Genomic DNA, 7338 nt, shown 5'->3' with positions numbered 1-7338 from the left:
TTTTGTCTAATATGAGTATTGCTACCCCAGCTTTTTTTTTATGTCCGTTTGCTTTGAATACTTTTTTGTATCCCTTTAATTTCAATCTGTGTAAATCTTTTGTCTTGAGGTGTGTTTCTTGTAGACAGCATATATGTGTATCCTGTTTTCGTATCCATTCCATTACCCTATGTCTTTTAATTGGAGCATTTAATCCATTTACATTTAAGGTTATTATTGACATGTATTTATTCATTTTCATTTGTATCTGTGTTCTTCTCCTCTTTTTTTCTTCTTTTTCTTAAAACGTTCCCTTCAGCATCTCTTGCAAGCTGGTTTGGTGCAGATGTATTCTTTTAGTCTTCCTTTGTCTCAGAAACTCCTTATTTCACCTTCTATTTTGTATAAGGGCCTTGCTGGGTAGAGTATTCTTGGTTGTAGGCTTTTGTTTTTCATTGCTTGAAATATTTTTGACCATTTCCTTCTGGCTTGTAGTGTTTCTGTTGAGAAATTGGTCGATAGCCTTATCAGAGCTCCCTTGTATGTTATTTGCTGTTTTTCTCTTGCTGTTTTTAGGATTCTCTATTTGTCTTTGAATGTTGCCATTTTAATTATGATGTGCCTTGGAGTGGGCCTTTGGGGTTCCTCTTCATTGGGACTCTCTGTGCTTCCTGAACTTGCATAACTTTTTTTCTCATCTGGTTGGGAAAATTTTCTGTCATTATTAATCCTATCAGCTTTTCTATTTCTCTCTCTTCTTCTTCTCCCTCTTTTATTCCAATGATTCAAATGTTATTTTTTCTCATGCTGTCCTGTAATTCCCTTACATCTTCTTCATACTTTTTCAATCTTTTTTTATTTTTTGTATTGTCTGGGAATTTTTTTCTACATTGTCCTCTAACTCACTGGTCCGATCCTCTGCTTCGTTTAGCCTGCTTTTGATTGATTCTACTGTGTTTTTCAGTTCAGAGATTGTATTCTTCATTCTTCCTTGTTCTTGTTAATAGTTTCTATGTCCTTTTTTATGCTGATGTAGTTCTCCATAAGTCCCCTGTAATTTTCTGGGAGCTGTTGGTTACTGCCTTGGAGGTTGTCATAGTTATTTTTGATGTTGTCGAGTATATTGAGCTTCTTCACCATCACTGTTTTGAATTCCATATCTGACATTTGGGCTATGTATATTCTATCTACCTCTCTTACTGGGGATTCCTCTTTTCTTTTCATTGAGAAGTTGTTTCTGTGTCTTACCATGTTGGATTCTTCTTGTTTGTTTTTGTTTTTTTCGGTTTGTCTGCTTAGACTTCCCACCTTTGTGGTATGAGATTCTTTATAGGAGATCTGGGGGTTTCAGTGGTGCAGTCTTTTTGATCTCCTGAGCCTGATGTTCTTGGGATACCCTTTATGTCATTGTTTATGCTGTCTGGTTATATTTCAGATGCTCTTTGTGGAATCTTCCCTCTGGGTAGTTGAGAGTCCCTCTATCCACTTGGTCTTGAGTTATTTCGTGGAGATGCTGTTAAAGACATAAACACACAGCCCAGGCAGGAGACCCACACCCTCAAAAATATTCCCCACCCTCTATCCCGCTATCGTCAGCAAATGAGCCAGTATTAATATAAATGTAGAGAGGTTAGGGCTTTTATACTATAGAAAGAATAAATAAGAGTTGTTTTTAAAGTGGAAAAATATGATTTTTGTGAGAAGGGATGATAGATTAGTAATAGTAGCAAGTAGTGTCGAGACTATGCAAGACATTATGTAATATTTACATTGTATGTTAATAATAATAAAAAAGAGAAAAGAATGCTGAATATAGTAAGAAAGTGGAATTGTATAGTATTTGATTTATATAGTATTTATATTCTATTTATTTAGTGTGAAAGGGAAGCTAAACAAAACAGACAAAGAAATAAACAAAAATTAAAGAGGAAGAATGATAAGAAGAGATGGTATAAAACAAACTAAAGAGATAGTTTTAAAAAGTTTTTTAAATAAAGGTAAAAATTAATGGAGTCAAAAGAGCCTCTTCAATAAATGGTGTTGGGAGAACTGGACAGAGATGTGTAAAAAAATGAAACTGGACCACCAACTTATGCCTTACACCAGAATAAACTCAAAATGGATCAAAGACTTAAATGTAAGCTGTGGCACCATAAAAATCCTAGAGGTAAAAATAGGCAGGAAAATTTCAGATATCCCAAGTAGCAACATTTTCACTGATATATCTCCTAAAGCAAGGGAAATATCGGAAAGAATAAACAAATGATACTACATCAAACTAAAAAGTTTCTACTCAGCTAAAGAAAACATCAGCAAGATGAAAAAGAAACCAACCATGTGGGAAAACATATTTGCCTATGATATCTCAGACAAGGGATTGATCTCCAAAATATTGAGAGAACTCATATGACTCAACACCAAGAAGACAGACAACCAATTCAAAAATGGGCAAAGAACCTGAAGAAGTACTTCTCCAAAGAGGACATACAGAGGGTCTATGGACATATGAAAGAATGCTCAACATCACTAGCCATCAGAAAGATGCAAATAAAAGCCACAATGAAATACCACCTCACACCAGTCAGAATGGCCATCCTCAACAAATCAACAAACAACTTGTGCTGGAGAGGATGCGGACAAATGGGAACCCTGGTGCATTGCTGGTGGGAATGCAGACTGGTGCAGCCACTATGGAAAACAGTCTGAAATTTCCTCAAAAACTAAAAATGGACCTGCCTTTTGAACCATCAATTCCATTGCTCAGATTATATCCGAAAAATCCTGAAACACCAATTCAAAAGAACCTATGCACCCCTATGTTCATAGCAGCACTGTTTACAATAGCTAAGTGCTGGAAACAACCTAAGTGCCCATCTGTAGATGAGTAGATAAAAAAATGGTGGTACATTTACACAATGGAGTATATGTAGCAGATAGAAAGAAGGAACTTCTACTATTTGCAACAACATGGATGGTACTAGAGAGAATTATGCTTAGCGAAATAAGCCAGGCAACGAAAGAAAATACCTTATACTGTCACCTATTACATGAAACTAGTGAACAACACAAACAAATGAGCAAAATTGAACCAGAGGTATGTAAACAAGGAGTAGACTAACAGTGGTAACAAGCGGGGCGGTGGGAGGAAGAGAAGGGGGTAAGAAGGGAAAGGGTCTAGTCAAAGAATATGTATAAATGACCCATGGACATGGACAACTGAGTGGTGACTGACTGTGGGAGAAGGGTGCAGGGAAGCAAGAGGGGGAAAAAAAATGTGGGACAACTGTAATGGAAAAACAGACAAAAATATTTATAGTGGGGGAAAAATGAAAATATGAAGAATGGAAATGCCAGTTTTGTGAATATTAGAAGGACAAGGATTTTCCTTCACACTGTATATTTTTCTCCTTATCTGATCCCTCCAGAGTTTGGCATTCTAAAGAAGTAAGTAATGACATCAGTTTCTTTGCATAAAAATAATAAGACCAGTTGTTAATAGAGGTTTTTTTTTTTGACCAAGACATTGACTGGAATGTCATGCCTAAAGGAGACATGCTTGGGCTCTGGTTGTTACTAAAAAGCCCTGAGGAACTGGGAATGAATTTCATAGGTAATAAAAGCCCACAAGATAAAAGGCCTGGTACTGTGGTTGGTTGTGCGGTCCACAGCAATCTTTCCAGGGAAGGAATGAAGATTGTTTTCCTGAAAGATGGCTAGAAGGGACCTTAAGGCACAATGGAAAACCAGAAGGACTTGGAAAAGACAGGTGTGTACAGGCAAGGCTGAATGCCAGGTATGTGGCTCAGCTTCTGTGCCCTGAAGGGCAGACTGAAGATCACCCTAAATGTTCCTTGCGTAAGTTCCAGCAAAGTGGAACTAAAGATCATAAGCGATCATTTTCTGCTCTTGTTGTGTTTATGCAAATGAACAGGATAAATTAAAAATGGACTTAATGCAGTCTCTTTAATGACAAGGAGGGTAATCTTATGGAGAAAAATCATTATTTAAGGAAAATCACAATGATCAGTTGTAGACTCTAAAGTAGTACAGCTAACCATCTTTAAAGTTCTTTTCACTTAAAATATGTTTTCATTTGAAAGTTAAAATATGTCTGTGGTATCACCAAAGATGTTTAATTTACAGGCAAAAAGAATGTCAAATGCCTTGCAACTGGATGTCTTTCCAATAAGACAGTCTTACAGATTTAGAGACTTGTATGTGGGTTATGTTACATAAATTAACATGTGTTTTATGTTTTCAAAGGGCATAAGTCTATGATCTCATTACCTGAGTGATTGTACCTGTAGGCCTCACTTAATCCTATCTGCAGCGCTGCCTCCTGAGACTCAATGGTTTGGCTTAACTAAGTGGCTGGGTTGGTGAAGTATGGGGTGGTCTGTGGGCTTCGCTTTAAAACTGGTTTCTCTTTTCTATCCTAATTGCTTGGACAGAAAGGGTCCAGAGGTCTGAGAGGGGGGAAACCTAAAATATTTCTCTCAGCCCAAACTAAGTATAATGGGTCAAAGCGTTTTGAACAGGTGAGATGTCCCTGACACACCTTCCTCCAAAGAAGCCCTTCTTTTTCCTAATGCGGGACATTGAAAAATTAATCCCAGCCTTATGTCATCTAGTGGTTCTGGATTGAATGTCTTTTAACCCTGTTTCCAAATCTGTTGCCCCCAGAATACAACAAAGATGCCAGCCTGTTAAACCAAGCACGCCCTTGTCCAGGGACAGCCAGCTGACCTGAAATCTTCACAATCCTTCCCCATGTGGGAATACCACCCTCCCCTCCACACCCCTACTCTTTTTAAGGATTTCTGGACCCAAGAGTACGTAGAACAACGACCATGTCCAGCTTGAAACAGCTAGAGGAGCTCGAGATCTTCACCCATTGTCCTTTATAAGATTATAAACGGTCTTAAGTCTGAGAGGGAGAAATTGTTATTTTATATTGTTAAAATAATTAATCAATTATTTATTCAAAAAAAGAAGAAGAGTATCTGAAAGGATGAAGTGGGAGAACTTGTATGTACGACCCATGGGCATTGACTTGGGGGCGGATTGCTGGGGCAGTGGGGGTGCTGGGTGTAGGGGAGCAAAAGGGAAAAAATTGGAACTATTGTAACAATATAATTAATAAAATATACTTTAAAAAGTGATAAAAAAGTAAAAATTAAAATTAAAAATAAGAAATTGAAAAAATAAAAATAAAATTAAAAAACTAAAATAGAAATAAAAACAAAAATACATATATACAAAAAGAAAGTTTTTACTCAATTCAGTCTTTGTGTGTTTCTTCTTTTTCTGGATCCACAGATGGCCTAATGAGGTGGGCCAGAAGTTCCTGATCTTTGCAGCAGCGGAGTGCGCCTGTGTGCAGTCTTGGTTGCATGCCCAGTTTATTCCTGCACGCCCGAGGTGGCCAGTGCGTTTGTTTGGCACCTGTTTGGAGCCAGCCGGGGTGCTTGTGCATGCGCGCACGTGAGCGTTCAAGGGGGCCTGCGCGCTAGCCTCAGGCCTGCCGAGCTGCACCCTGGTAGTTGGTAGTTGTGGTACTCAGACTCTTGCACCTTGGGGCGGGGCCCTGGACACTTGTGCACGGTGGAAGTGAGCATCTGTGAGTCGTGCCGCCTGCTGTTCCCATGCCATAGCGGCCCACCGTTCCTGCACCCGCCTGGGTGGACACAAGCAGAGCTTGCGCAAGTGGGCTGTGTTCTGGCCTGGCACCCACTGGAGCTGGCCAGGGGTGTCTGCGCACAGTCTTCAAAGTCCCCTGTGGGCGCTCCCTGCACCTGTTGGGGCACTGATCTTACGTTTGTTGGGGTGTGTCTGAGGGGCACCCACACGCATGGCCGGCGACCTGGCTGCGCGCCTGGGCCAGTGTATGAGGGCACTTCCCTGTGCGTACCCGCGCTACCCAAGGGGAGGGTTGGGGAGTGGGTGAGCACATTTCTGCACCTGCACTCCTCAAGAATGTCCTATCACCCCTGACCTTTCCTCCCCTCTCCGCAGTCCACAAGAGAAAAATATAAAGAAAAATCACATTCTCACATGCATAGCAGTATGCTGTTTCTTGTCTTTCAGTGCTAGATGCCACCTGGCCCACTCCTGGCTCTGCCAGAAGGTAGAGGTCCTCTCTTCTCCCAATTCCTCTCTGGGGAAGCCTGTGGTTGCTAAGAAGTCTTCGTGTACTTCCAGCCGCAGCTCAGGGAGCCACCCCAGTCAGAAATCTTGTCTCCTCCCTTTTTCCTCTGCTATCCTCACCAAACTGTTAGCTCCCAAATGATTTTCTCTAATCCAGCAGTGCCAAGGCTTGACTCCTGCCAGTGTCCAGCTGCACAGTGAGATGTTTTGTTTGCAATTAGTCCAAACTACAGATGAGTCTCGGGAGCCAGAAAGCGCAGCCTCCCCTCACTCCTCCACCATCTTCTCCCATAAGAGGTCTTTCTTAACAGCAATTTGGACTATCACTAATTTTTCCATATATGTATGGGGGTAAAAGATGGTGCATATTTTTTATTATTGTTTTGGTTTGTTTGGAACTGTTAGGTAGGATAGATAGTAACCAAGGCAGGGAGGAGGAGGGAGACATGTTTCACCCAATAACTCATCAGTCCTGAGCCTGATCCAGTAATATTGCCAGGTGTTCCATCATAAGCAACACCATGCTAGCACTGTGTGCATTGTTTCCACTATTTGGGAAAGAAAGCTTTTGAAATTGTATATTCATTCCAAGGCCTGGAAGACTGGGGTCCACAGTACCCAAAGAAAAAGCCCATAAAAATCTTTGGTTAATTGCCTACCTCTGGTCACTATCTGTTTTATGAGGGAGTCCCTAGTGCTTACAGAAAGATCCCATAAATAACTTCGGGTAACTGCTTCAATTTTAATTAACTGCTTCCTGTCATGTATCTGTTTTGCAACAAGATGAACAAGTGTGGTCTGGAACAAGATAAGGATTAGGGCTAATAGACCCCCTACACACACCTATGTTTGGGTAGTCATGTTCCCCCAGGGAAAGTTGGCACCACCTTTACCCATCAATTGATACGAAACTTCTTCACCCTCATCTTGCCAACTATATAAATCCACAGAACAAAGGACCTGATGCTCTTGCCAACCCTGCTATTTCCATCCTTGCTTTTTGTTACCCATGCTATTGCCTTTCTTCCCAACCTTCACAAGGCCTGTTCTCTTATATGAGAACATATCAAAAATAAGCCCTGCTTACATGCTAGTAGACTTACTGATCTATAATTTTTTACTGCATTGGCAAGAAGAACCAAGTTTCTCCCATAATGTTACTGAGAAAAATAGGGTTCTTTCAGTTAGTGCCTTGGTGTAAAACCCAGCAAT

Source organism: Furipterus horrens, unplaced genomic scaffold (genome assembly GCF_987537825.1).
Source record: "Furipterus horrens unplaced genomic scaffold, mFurHor1.1.pri manual_scaffold_8, whole genome shotgun sequence".
Taxonomy (NCBI): Eukaryota; Metazoa; Chordata; class Mammalia; order Chiroptera; family Furipteridae; genus Furipterus; species Furipterus horrens.
Note: the sequence above shows the minus strand (reverse complement) of the source record.